Below are 14,797 nucleotides of genomic sequence, written 5' to 3' on the forward strand. Positions count from 1 at the left end.
TTTTATTTCTGGTAATTTAATTTGCCTTGCAGCAGTTTAATATTAGCAGTAAACACATCTACTTCAGCTATTGTAGATTGTATTTAAGTGGATAATGCATCTCATGCACTATCATGTCCGAATCAAAGAAAAACATTGTTGAGAAATCACGTGTTGGTTTAAATGTTGCGAGCGACATAACAGGAAATCTTAAGACATATATCAACACTTATAAACTCGCTTGCATGCATCAGTCAGTCTGCTGTCATACTCTTGTCTTTATATCTTTATAACAAACAGCTTTTAAGCGGTACTTAACAATGGACTGACAGAAAGCAAACAGTGCCTCTGCTTGTGTCTCTCTGTCTGCTGGTGACGATCACGCCACGATGGATCACCCAGCCACTCATCTCCAGCCACGTTCTGCTCTTGAGAGCTGAAGAAACTGGGCCTCTCCATGAATACATGGAGCAGTGATAAGATTAGCACAAGCCAAACACACACATGGGGCACTGTCTAGCATGTTATTCTCAGTCGCAGCCCATTCATGGAGCACTCCCTCCCTCTGTGAGTGTCTGGCCGTGTGTCTCTCACTGACACTCTCTCCTCATGTCTCCCCGTCTCCTGCTTTATTTGGGATGTTGTTCTTCTGGTTCCTATGTGACTGACTTAAGTAAGTTAAAGTGTTGGTTTGGACTTAGATATTGAGATATCTGTCTCTGATATTTCTGCCTCCACTGTAAAAACAGACCTCAATATGAAGAGTTTCCACTATGACCACTTTCTACAAGCTAAATACTTCTGATATTAAGCCTTGTTTTTAGAACTGACACTAACATCCATCCATCTCACCATGTCGTTGCTTCTCTGCTGCTATTATTTGCACGTTCGCAGCTGGCGCTTTCTCAGGTTTCACTATTAAAAACTCTCTTTTAGTTTTACTTAAACTTACATGATTAAGCAACAGTCATGTGCAATGAAGTACTGGTTGTCCTATTGTTCAGTGTCCTTTGATGTATTCTCCACATAAATCATGACTTCTCTCTCCCCTACATACATCTCATAATAATGAGACGTATCTGTGTCAATAATAATTATCAATACTGATGATTCTGGTTCTGGTATCACTGCCACCAAATGTTGTTGTATTGCTCACCTCTTCTCTCTCCCAAAAAATCGTCCCTGACATTCTTTCACAGCATGTGTTGTTCATCCAGAGTAACAAACACATCCTCACAACTACATGGCTGAATACTTTGATTGGCAATGAGTCCCAGGGTTTGGAGTGTTGGAGAGAACCAACAACAGGTGTGCCAGACTTTTGTCATCACGTGGTTAATGTTGTGGAAAGGTTGCAGTTTGCTTCAGTACATGACATGACATGATGTATGTAAGTCAGTGTTGACTTTCAGGTTCACACAGAACACAAATAACAGTCTTCTGGGTTAAAGCCCTGTGTTCGTTTGGTCCATCCATCCACCTCACCTCCTCCATAAGCAGCCTTTATTGTTTTTTATACTACACCTGACTTGCTCCTTTGCTCCCTTCATAATTACAATGGCCAATAGAGAGCAAACAAACATAAACATGGGTCATAATAACCTACTTGAATGTTGTTGTTTTGTTTTGTTTTTTGGTTGAGGAGAGGCTGGAGTAATAGAGACACTGATTGTGGAAAAAAAAAGAAACATAACATTTAAGCACCATAAGCCAAATTTATTTAATGTCTACTGCACCAAATGTTTCAAAGGCTGGGCTTAAAAACCCGGGCAAATAAATACGAAACTCGCCCAGCAATTGTGAAGACAATGTGCTTCTATATTTTCCTGTTTTGTAATTTTGTGTGAACTGACCCATTAAAGTAATGTGTGAAGAGACTGAACCAACCACAAAGTTTCTCAGAAGAAATGATTAATTGTTGTCTGTGTGAAGACACCTGTGGGTACAGCAGCCTGTTTCTTAGAACTGTAGTACCTCTAAGAACTGTAAGGTCTGGGAACAGTCTAAACCTAATCCGAGCATTAACGTCTGTGTGTGTGTGTGGTTTTGTGGTTGTGTGTGTGCGAGATGCCCGGCACCCCCTGCAGTGCTGCCCTGCGTTGACTGACAGCACCAGTGCGGCTGTACAATAGCTGATCTTTGCTCTGTGTCTGACTGTATAAACACAGAGTGGGATGACTCCCTCATGCAGAACTCCAGTATTGATCACTTTGGCGAGATCCCACAGCCCCACTCATTGTCCTCTGCCCCTTTCTCTCCTGCCAATCAATAGCTCTTTGTGTTGATTTTTACCCATTGACAAATCACTCTGCCCCATTGCCTTTGTTAAGCTGTCAATCAAGCAGAATGTATTGCCTTATTTGATCATCATTCAATCCAGAGTTTCATACTCCAAGAGGGAACAGTGCAATCAGTACTAAAAAGCAAGAATTGTCTGATACTGGTTATTACAACTGAGTACAGCGAGTCTTATAAAATATGTGGACCTTTATTTTTTGAAAAAGAGCAAAGGAATCAGTGTTTTTTTTCTACACAAGTAACATGTTAGTTAATACACATGCATACACTGTAAGCTCTGTACCATTTACAGTACGTACCTGTATATCTTGAAGTATATAAACTACATGCATTTCGTTCAAACCAGCATCAGAAACATCTGATAAAAAGCCTACATCTTCCATGTGCTAGCTCACAAAAACCATGTTTTTTTCAACAAAGCTTACAGCACATTAATAGCTCGTATTATTACCTTCATCCTTTGGGTTGGACAAAGCCAGCGCCCATCAAGCTGTCAGCAAATAAAAGTCTTGCGAGTCATTAAACCCCATTGTCTAAATGAGGGATCCTGGCTCCTGAGAATGTGGCCTGAGGCCTGCTGTGCCCACAGACGATGATGAAGTTGGCCACAGAGAGAGACGTCTGACATTAGCACACGGCTAAGCCTCACTGATTAATAGCACATGGATGAGTCAGTCTGATGAACATATTCATATCAATCTAATGGATTCATATTATCCCCCAGATACGATGCCAAGGCTCTGTGTAACGTCCGCCACCTGAATAAAAAGAGCAAAGAACCTCCTGAACTTGCACCCAAAATACAGTCAAAACTTTAATTTATAGTTGTTATACAGTAACTTATAATTGAAATATTATCACATGACCTCTGTGTTTGGTGAAATATGGCAGATTTTTTACTTTACAAATTGCAGATATGGCAGATTCTCACAGGATTATGACCACAGAAAACTTCCACAATTATTACAAATTACTAGAGGTCGCCGGCTAATACTAATCCTGTGTGAATAGAGCTATTGTTGAGTTTTTCAGTATTTAACCAAGACCATCATCTTTCCCTGCCTCACAGCCCTCACAGCACCCTTCCAGAGCGCTGTTAGTGCCTCAACATAAAAAGGTAAAGATACAGTGTTTACTCTACTTCATCACGTTGCAGTCAGATTGCTGGTGTGCTCGTGACCACGGCCATTGTTTGGTGTAACAAAATCAACCCACACAAGCTGGCTCATGAATTAACCACCTGCTGACTATCAGTTTTGTAGCTACAAGAAACCTCTGACTATCACGCCTTTGCCATCTTTTGGATACTTGTGTGAAGCTGTGGACTCAGGTTGGTTTCCACATATGTGTTTATCCCATGGTGCAGCCCATTCTTTCACATATGGCCAGTTGCCATGAGTCAGTGGCGATGGTCAGAGGTTTCCACTCCTAGACACAACAGTCTATCCGGGAAAAACAACTCTCTGATGCCTCAGTCTTCCTATATTGTCTGGGATGATTCCGAGTCGGGAGAGGCTTATTGTTTGGATGTCTTTGTAGTGCAGGTCCATTGCTGCGGAATGTGGGGATTTCCTCCCTCGCGGGTATTTTTAGATCTCTGTGTGAATTCAAGGGAGCTCTGCATAATGCTGTGCAGTGTGCAGTCTAAGGGTGGGGTCTGCACACCCTTGCACATGAGTGGGAATCTGTGTGTCTGCTCATATAGTGCGTGTGTGTTTTGTGCAGAATAGAAGCAATGTCACACAAAACTAGGATAAATCTCAACAAGGGAAATGCTCTGCTGAGACAGGATTGGAGCATCAAACTGAAAGCCTTGTTGATTGAGACGGATGCTCAGCCTGTATTTCATTTGAAATTTCACAGTCTATCTGCACACTGTTTCTGATTTGACAGCTCCAGATTGGACTTCAGTGTCAGTTGAAAACTGGACACTGCTTGTTCGCTGAAGTGTTTCAAAGGGGCTTCACCGGGTCACCTGGGGGTCTCTGACCTCCCAGGGTAATGTTCTTCCCCAGGTCTCTCTCTTTGACAGTGGTCAATGGAGGCGTCCATGCAGGAGACAGCCAGGCGGATGGCTGGGGTGAAATCAGGGAATAGACAGGTCATATCCAGAAGGACCTGTCACCTCTGCATCAAACCAAGTGAGATCTCCTTCCGGGTCTCACTCACAACCCGTCACCCCTGCTGACATCGAGTGACACATCGGCTTGACCCATCTTGTATATATGTGTGTGTGTCTCTGTGTGTGTGGTTACATAGGCGCTGGCACAGTGAGCACTGATGCTGGTGTCAAGAGCTGCATGGAATGGTTTTAGGAGAAGCCTGCAAGCACCAAAACAGATGGCTGATGTGGACTACATAGGCGCTTTGAGCTACATGCTAACATCAGCAGGCTAACATGCTCACAGTGACAATGATGTGACAGTCTTTAAGTCTGTCGGTACATAACAGCCTGTAAACACTACTGTCCGATAAATAACAGTCTGTAAATACTATTTATAACTTCTTCTTTTTTTTCCTTAGGAATGATGTTTCTCTTTCTATCCCATCCTTTTGTATATACTTGCTGTGTTAACTGCATGCACTTGTTGTCTTTTAACTTTCTATCCATTTTGATGCTGCTGTGAAATTGGAATTTCCCCTCGCGAGACGAATAAAGGCATATTGAATTGAATTGAATTTAGCAGGTTTACCATACTCACCAACTTAGTTTTAACCTGTTAGCATGCTAACATTTGCAAATTAGCAATTATATTATTATATTAATTTTATTATATTAATTATATTACTCAATGTAAAGTTACTTAAATTGTTGATTTAAAAAATTGTGGGTGTTTTTTTTTTGCTGATGGGCTAATCAAGCTACTCAAGTAATCGATATCATAATTTCAGCACAAATACTGTTAATAGTGAACCATCTTTTAAGTCTATATTAAGTGAGTACATTAATGTTTCTTACCTTTATACATTAATGTTTCTTAAATGTACACAAATGTAATGATCTAAAGACCCCAAATGAGAGGAATCATTTCAATGTTTCTATACTGCCAGTTAAAAGTAGTGCGTCTACACTGCCTTAAGTGAATGGTTACCCCGTGCAGCCCTCCACCATACAAAGCCTGTAATGACATCATCACATATTTCAGCAGTGAGTAATGAAACAGGTCAGCTCTTAAATATCTTGTTCACACACTGCTTATCTTTCCTAATGGAATCAGACCTCCTCTACCCACACGCCTGTGTCTCCATGAGCTTTCCCCTCAAAGAACTGTCAGACCTGTGTCGATATCTTAGTGCTGATTATCTTTATCTTTTATCTTAGAACCTCTGGGTCCTCGCTAGATCAGAATCAATATCTCACTAACTTGACATGAAACCCAGAAATCCATGTAGAAAACCATATATGATCTGAGTCAAAAATGATTTATACGGATTTCATACTTTCATAGTTGTCCATAGTTCATAGTTGAAATTATCCGCCATGTGTTAAACTGAATGGTTCTTGTTAGCAATGTTAATTACATAAAATTTGCCAACAGTATTTGGTATAGTTTAACTGCAGAGGTACCCACAGGGTCTCCAAAGCATGTAAGAAACTTATTAATTCTGCAAGAAAGTGATCATAAAAATGTAAGACAAAACACACAAACACTGTACAGTGTGGACATATAGAAAGAATATAAACTTTGCAATTTGTAGCATACAGTACATGATTTTTTTTTTCATAAGGAAGAAAAAGATTCTAATTGATAAATACTTTGAAGATGGAAAATTCAGCAACTTTCTCAGTTTTGGTTGAAACCGGAATATGTTGAAAAAGTTAAAATAAGATAACTTACAACTTATTTATAATTTCCAAAACACTATCTCTCAAATAAAATACACATATTTGATAAACCCAAAAAACATGATGGAGCAAAAATAAATTCCTAAAAAAGGAAGTAATAATAAATAACAAATGCAGCAGCAGCAGGAATAAAAAGTCACATACATATGAAGAGTTTTGGTCAATGGATGTTGAAAGTACTGAAATATGCTTAATTCTATTATGTCTTTAAGTTAATGCTTTTTTCCTCCATCTCCTCTCTTTCACCTTAAACAAAAAGAGGGGCCTTTAATGTGCGTATTAATGTAGAAGCAGGTGGTAAAGAAGCCTTTGTTAATCACTTAATGATGAATTCCCCCCACTTTACATGGTGGCTTTTTCACCAGCCGTTTACTTCTTGTGCATGGGCTGTGGAAACTTTATAAAAAGTTTATCTTACCATGAAATGAGTAGGCACGGATAAATGGCTAACGTGGGGTTTTGTCCGTCAATGCAGTCAGCCTATTGGGGGTCCACCGACTGGGCAGGTTTGGACCATATGTCATCATTCCGACCCTTTGTGTGGGCGTGTCTCTGTGGCAACCGCATCAGCTGTGGCCATTGTGTGTCGGGATTCAATGGCCCATATATTCATTGCAGGGCTAGCGCGGGCCCCGCAACAGAAACAAATTGATACATACAAGCCCCAGCCCCATTTGGCTTGCATGACACATTTCAAATGGACAAAAAAAGGACATTTTAGTCTGTTGAAAATCTTGAGAAAAGCTTGGTCGCCATAGTGACTGTGCAGTAAAAGCGGCCATGGGCCATTAAACTCCAATCAGATGTAAATTTGGGCTGCCCCCAGAGCCATGGACGGAAAGCCCCCTTCACACAGCAGACACAAATTAAACAGTTTGTTTGCCAATTCACATGTCATCTTAATGGGGTTTTATTCATTTGCCCTTTGTTTAAATGAAGAGAATTACAAACCGTCATTGATTTATAATATTGGACCACTTCAGCTGTCTACTCATTACTCACATTAAGTCAGGTGGTTAAAAACTGTTAAAGAGGAGCCAACAGGAAAATAATTGTATCTATGATGATCAGTAAAATGTTCACACAAGATAGTAAAATCATTAGACCCAGTAAAACTACACTGTTATTTAAAAGCGTTGTTCAAATAATTGAATTATTTATTTTGTCTTTAGCCTCACGTGTTTGTATTGCATCTAATTCCAATATCAACATTATATTTATGACTGGCCAGTTCTATGTTGTACTTATCCACTTACGATGAACATGGAAAAAAACCTGATCTCTCTTTCTGAGTATATGTCTGTGTTGGCCACAGATGACCTGTCAGACGTTCCATTTCCAATAATCTAATTTCCTGCTCAAGTTACACCAATGTTCTCTGCTCTGCCTCGCCGAAAACTATTCCTGTTTGAAATATCATAAACAAAGCAAGAGTGACTGTAAGAAAGTATTATTTTTCTCCTCCATAAAAGTGCCCCGTAACACAGGAAACAAGGTTTATGGAAAACACGGAGCCATTGGGTGACACTGTCTCCAGGACAGGAAGCAATGTGCCCTTGTGATTGGGCAGAGAAAATATTTTGCTTGACTTGATGGGTGGATATTTGTCCGAGCCTGTCATGCCATTCAATTTACATTCAGGGTCACGTGCAATGTCTGGTGTTATTGTAATAATCAGCATTATTATGTTTCTCAATGCCTGGCCTGTGTCAAAGTACAGGCCAACAAAGCCGTACAATGGCTAGAGGATAAGTCTCCACAATGAACGCTGCTACTTATTACTGCACAGAACTGTCAACACATCTCATTCAGACTGCTTTGCTCACTTTTTATTATCATATTGGCAATCATTAAGAGGGGTGGATACCTGTATGCAGTAATTACTATTAAACACATATGGCCTTAAGACACGGCAAGAACAAAAAAAGAGCTATAATTCATATCAGCAGACAGCAGTAATTATATATGCAATAATAGGTATTTTCATGCAATCAGCGTTATAGAAAAACAAGTTGAGGAGTTGCAGGTGTGTTACAGAAACAAATGACAATGACTTTTGACTGATTTAATGGGGATTATCCATACCAAGTCATCACAATTAATTTAATAATGATGGGTTCACATAACCGATGCATGCCAATAATGCGGCATCTGCAACCAATTACATTTTGGAAGTAACTTCCTCAGCCCCTGTGGGAGTCATTTAAGCTCCACTCAACTTCTTGTTGCTGCTGTCCATGTCAGAACATGTGAAAGGGAAGGAACGGGAAAGAACAAAACTTGTGTTGATGTTAATGAGAAACGAGTGTGTGGTCCTGTTGTTGTGCGTGTCTTCAGGAGGCTGCAGCCGGGCTTGTCTTTCCTCTGGCCTCATACAGTAAAACTGCTCTGTTATGACAACACCGTACAGGCAGAGCGCAGCATGGGCTTCCACTGGCTCTGGACCAAGCTGACCTGGGACCTGACATTACCAGTATAGCTGCTGCCTCCCCATTGCTAGCCCTTTGTTGCACAGTGTGGCTAACGATGCCCTGTCTCTCTGCTGTGGTGTCCTCCATGCAGGGCAGGGGAATACTAATTTGACAGAGGGATGATTAACTGCAGCAGCCACAGTAGCAAACCGCCTCATTTTCATGTGTTATTGTTTCCAGCATCCCACCTCCCAGAGAGATTTGACTGCTCTATTAACGAGTTATCTCGTGTCTTGAGGGGATATTTACATGGCATGGCAGCTCAACAGTTTATCATTAGCTCATTGCATCCCACCCAGGACCACCATGCGTAAAAATATTTTAATGTTTGATTTTTAAGTGTGTATCTTTTAAATTCTGGAAGAAAATCAGATTAACTGCTCAGGAACTACACAGAACAGTGTTTCCTCAGACTTTGCCAGATTGAAAGGCCAAGAGAAGAGAAAGACTGAAAAGGAGGCAGGATGGTGTACTGTCTGGCTGTCTGGTGTCCACACAGAGCTGCATCTTGTCCACTGGTGGCTGTGGAGGATTCATTAGACTCCACATTCACTCCCCCTGCACGTGAGTGACAGGTCCCTACAGTCAGTGTCATCCCTCTCTCTAAAGCGCCGCAGATCATCCCACTCCTCTCTCGCCCATCTGGCTGCCGGAATCTAACAAGGGGTGTCCTCCAGTAATAAGAGGGTATAGAGAGAGGGAGGAAAAGTTAAAGACTCTAAGATCCCATCAGATTCTCCGTGGTCTGTGGGCTCCAATTATTCACAGCTTATCTTTTCAGCTTGGCTGATCTCCAAATGAATAAAGTGCGGGCCGCATTACTGCCGGCTGGGTGCAACTCTAAAGAGGCTGAAGGAGGATCAGGGCTGTGGGTTATGGTGTCAATCTGGCCCTGACCCCTGGGGTTAGGGGGGTGACGTTATGTAGTGACAGCGCCTAGGCATCCCCTTGTAGCACCTCCATTTGCACCCTGTCTGGATAAATGGAAAAGGGCAATCACATTAGAAGAGGTTTCTTTCCATTTTAAAGAAAAAAGAAAGAGGGGAAGAAATCTCTAATCACAAAGTGACTGACTCTTGACTTTAAAGTCAGCTCCAGGACGGTGGCTGGAAAAAATAGAAGTCAGAGGGTTAAGCTGGCACAGTGAGCACTGATGCTGGTGTCAAGAGCTGCATGGAATGGTTTTAAGAGAAGCCTGCAAGCACCACAACAGATGGCTGATGTGGACTACATCCACATAAAAGCACTCTGCAAATTCAATGCTTTAGTGACCTTAAAGGTTCGGACACACGTACACGCAGGGTTTAAAAAAAACCCCAAAAATATAAATATGGAACCCAAATCAATAAAAGTACTTTGCGTCTTTGTCTTTAACCCTCATTTGTTTTTGTGGTGTAGGCTTTTATGCATGGGATTTTTCACAGTTAAAACGTGAACCAGACCCTGAGGCTGGGCCTGATGTTGAGGTAACATCTGTGACTCATGTTCATCTTGATTTGCTCGGTAATCCAGAGTAAGCCCAAATATGATCTTCGTATATTTCTTCTTTTAACAGAGAGAAAAGACGAAGCTTAAGTTGACAGAATTTGTGTGGAAGGCATATCTAAATATGAACAGCGTTTCAGCATTAATTCTCCCCCTGAATTAAATACTGACCTGTGTCAAACAAATTTTCCAGTTACTGAACAATATCTCACAAGTAACTCTCCCAAGAGGGGTTCAGAGATTTTTTGATGGCGGGATTTTGCCACACCTCAGGGTTAAATGAAGTGACACCCCTTGATGAGTCCCACTCTGCACTTGGCACTGAGCCGGAACACAGTGGGAGACTGGTGGTCCTTCGTTTTGCAGTGGCCCTTCCATCCCTGAGAATCTTCAACTCTCAGATCTTCCGACAAGTGCTGCCGATGCCTCTCTTTTCTTCTTCCTTCATGGAGATGGATGGGAGATTCTCATGCCACCACACAATGCCTAAACAAGCGGGTATGTCTAATTCAATTAAGTCCACAAGGCTGTGCCAAGTGGGCCCTGGTCCCGTGTGACAGGGATAATGAGCGGGCAGAGGGGAGGAGGAGGGCGGACGGTGGTGAGTTGTAAGGGGCTGAAGAGGGAGACTTGAGCTCATTCAGATGTTCATACTTCATTCTTTTTATATTCTGCTCCGGACTTTAATGTGTCCAGGATGACCCGCTCATTTAGTGTCGAATGGAATATTTTGCATTCCAACATTACTGTTCAAATGGGCTTGATGAAGGACACCGAGAGATTGGGGATTATAAGTAGCATGACCTTTGAATTCCTGCAATCCAGCACTTAGAAATGTTTCCAAATCTGGATTTTTTTCCCACTGCTGAGGACAACGTGTCACACAAAAGGTGTGTGGGAGACGGAAATCTGACTCAACGAGTGACTCAACAAACAGTGCAGACACCTGGAAAGAGAAACAGACTGTCTCTTTGTGATCTCTAAAGCCTTTTATCGCCTCAAAGTTCAGTTAATACTCTCATGTGTTCTGCCACACACAGGATCGGCCATGCCTAAACTTTGCTGTTAATATAACGTGCTTTAAAATTGAGCACAATTAAAATCAGTTTTCAAGTTCAGCTGTGTTTTGCTGCAAGCTTGTCCTCCCAAGACAAACACAAGCATCAGTCTTCCTGAACACAACAATTGTACATTCATATTAGAAAGCCCTCCCTGGAGCAAAGGAAGAGGTCATGTGACTTTATGCTAAAGTGACGCTGTTTGTGTCATGTTTTCTAGGGACATTCAACACTTACACAAGACCTTAATCATTCTCTAAGTGGTTATTATTTCACTCATGTAGATAACAGACCTCTAAGCTTTTTGTGCCGATACCTAACCAAACCATAACCATCTAAGATCAGATCAGTTTTGTAAGGTGCAGAGAATCGACATCGCCTTCTGACGGGATCGTCACATCAGAAAAACAATGGGAAACAACAGATTTTGTTGTTTCATTTGGAGGACTTGTGTGTGTTGTTTGCTGTAGTTCTATATTTCTGTGCAGCAAGAATATCTGTCTCGAGTCTGATGGAATTCTTTTAAAATGAAAATCATTTGTGTCTGGGTTGTTGTATTTGGAAGCCACTTATCCAGTGTCAGAGAAGAAAGTGGCTAAATAGCGCAGCAGTCATGGTTGACAGGGAGTTAGACAGTTGTTTAAGAAAACCTGCTTTTCTGCATTTTCAACAGTTTTGACTTCAGCTGGGAAGTATCTGGGACCTGAGAGGCCTTTAGTTTCACTGAAGTTTCCAAAGGACTCCTGCTGCTCCTCTGGGACCCTTGTACCCGATCGGCACAAAAAAGCCCCTTAAACGTTTGACTTTCTCACAGAAACAGCTTGCTAAATGGTATTTCTGTAATGGACTCCTGCTAGGGTTCATATGCGTTGTATAGCCACGTTGCACAAAGTTGTGTCAACATGATTACCATAAGAATGCTCTCAAAGAAAGCCCCAAAAAGGGTTTTTTGAATAAAAATCTGAAACTATAGAATTCTTTGTTTTCCCAGGGAAAAAAAGATGAAAATCAAAGACATCGATGGTCATTTTTTCTATCAGAAAAGTGCTGCCCAATGAATGTCTTATTTACATGCCAAAGGAAAGGGCCATGGTTTTAAAAGGATGGGAAAGCAGGGGCCTCTATTATGGTGGTGCTGGTCGCAGAGGCCGTGGCCACTCTGGCAGCCTCCCTGCCAGGCATCGGTTAACAAGGCCTCGGCTGAATTAAAGAATGGCAATGAGTTTTTAATTGGTGACACATTATATTTATCAAGCTGACAGCGGAGTGACTGCGCTGCAGCCTTCTTGTTTTGTCCTTGTGCGCGCATTACTTCCCCCTATGTGCCCCTGCATGATACCCCCTATCTGCCGGGGTCCCTCACGTGTGAAGAAAGAAGAAAAACATAATAATCGAGCATCAAGTTGAATGATAACACTGAATTATTCATTAGGGTCCCTTAAAGTGTTGGATAAATCAACCCCCCCCCCCCTTCTTTTTTTTAACAAAAGCTTCTCATTGTCACTCAGTCCAATCATGCCGGTTTAAGGCTTAGCATAAAGACAAGTCCTTTTCAGCCCTTTTTATCCATCGTGACAGAAGTTCTGCTGCAGGGCCGGAAAAGTTATTAACAAGTGTTTAATTTTTGGATGGGAGTGTTTGGTCACCTCTTCTATACATGGAATTTATGAGTGGCCCTCCTATACACCGAACCGCTCGTGACTTAACACTTAATAATGACACTCAATGTTGCTAATGTCACCATATGTCATGAATATATATGAATGTCAATAAAGTTCCATTATTCAACTTTTATCATCACATTCAGTGTAATCAAATACTGTTTAAAAATGTTCATTCATTTCCTTGTCAACTACCAAGTCCTTATCTGGGGGACTGAGTCTGTCTCCATTATTTTATTTAGATATATTTTATGTGGGATGTGGAATTTGACTCCTTTTAATATACTCAATCACAGCACAATTTATAAGCAATAGCCCATCAGACTAGATGACTCTTCCATGGAAATAGGTTGTTGTAAAATGTCACATATGCAAAAGTTCAGTGTGGGAGGCGCACCTGAATCATAATGCTTCGAGTTTCAAGACTGTAGCTGCTTCTGTTTCTTCAGAGCAGTCCATATAAACATCCAGATAAACACATAAAACACGAGAGCAATAAAAGATGCTCCGAGTAACTAGAGAAGACAAAATATACATATGCTTATAAACATACTTCTGGATGCATAAACAAATTAGCAATACAATTGGTGCGTTTATGTTTAGTAACTCATGTGCAGTGAATTATGGGAGGCTGTAAGGTTTTCTTTTAGAGAGAGAGATTTTTCTATTTCTACAAATGATTTTTTCTAAATGTAAGCACAAGATAGCACACGTCTTTTCCTCTGTTTAATTTCAAATACTGGTTGTTTTGGAGTAACAGCAGGTTCAAAACAGTTTTGGTCGCCTTCAGGGTGTTACTAAAGCACAGGGGGGTTAAGAATAGAGGTCCTGGTGATGCTCTTCAAAACGGTATTGAAAGAAAGGGAACGGGGTGATAGAGCCCTAATGAAAAATTTAAGATTTAGGCTAAAAAAGGAACTCTGAAAAAGTTTACAACAAAGGGGTCTGCTGAGGGCCTCCATTGTCCCGAGACCTGGCGGAAGCAGGGGCCAAGTTGCTACAGATATGAGGAGGGCCCATATTGAGCAGGGATGTGTAGGCTCTGCTCACAGCTGTGTCGCTGCACTCCCACCCCAGCCACCAGCCCCCAGCCTTTGTGAGCCTTTGTGAGGGCCACAGAGCGGCGATTTTACACCGAGCTGATTGCACAGCAACGGCTTTGTGTCGGCAACAAGAAGGCCCCGCCCATTCCTGACCGTCGGCGCTCACTCCCTCTGCATCATAGACACGCACAAACACACACATTCATCCCAACTCCATCAGCCTACACTCAAATTCAGCCTCATAGCTTTTTTCTTCAGGATGACAAGGTGATGAATCCCCTTTGAGTGGGCTGATATGAACTGCGGTGGTCTGTCGAGCGAGGGGGGAGGATCTCTCGTCCTGGATCCTCATCCAGGATCTATTTAGCGCCTAACTGCTTTTGATTAATGGAGGGCCCATTCTATGTAACATATGCCATTTTTAGGAGCCAAGACGGGGACCACATTGGCTGATGTTCTTGAGTAATGATGTTGCAGGTCACGGTGAGCAGGGTTAGAGACTGAATGAGTGAAATGAAGAGCAGTCAATCCTACATCTGGTGGGAAGTAAATGTGTTTAAGTTACTGGTGTTTAAGGTGAAGAGGTGAGAGTGAGCTTGAGCTTAAATAAGCCAATTTTACTGAGCAAATGTTCAAAAGTAGTGCTTCTGAGTTGGATCTTGTTCAGGCCTGTTTTATCTTCCATATTCTGGCAAAACATGTTATTTTTAGCTGCAAATGGTCATTTTATCATTCGAAATAAAGTCAACTTTCTTAAACTTTATGCACCTGGCCCTTGCTCTTTTATTGCACTCATCTTCCAATTATAAATGCTCTGCCTCAGAGTTGACTTGACCCCTCAAATAGGACCAAAACCTTCCTGAATGCTCGGCCGTTCCCTCTAAGTTCCTTCTAAATCCCCTGGTGTCACTCAGAGCTACGAGGCGAGTTCAGGCCTGCGCACAACAAGGGCGCA

The sequence above is a fragment of the Chaetodon trifascialis genome, chromosome 8 (genome assembly GCF_039877785.1).
Source record: "Chaetodon trifascialis isolate fChaTrf1 chromosome 8, fChaTrf1.hap1, whole genome shotgun sequence".
NCBI classification, from domain to species: domain Eukaryota; kingdom Metazoa; phylum Chordata; class Actinopteri; order Chaetodontiformes; family Chaetodontidae; genus Chaetodon; species Chaetodon trifascialis.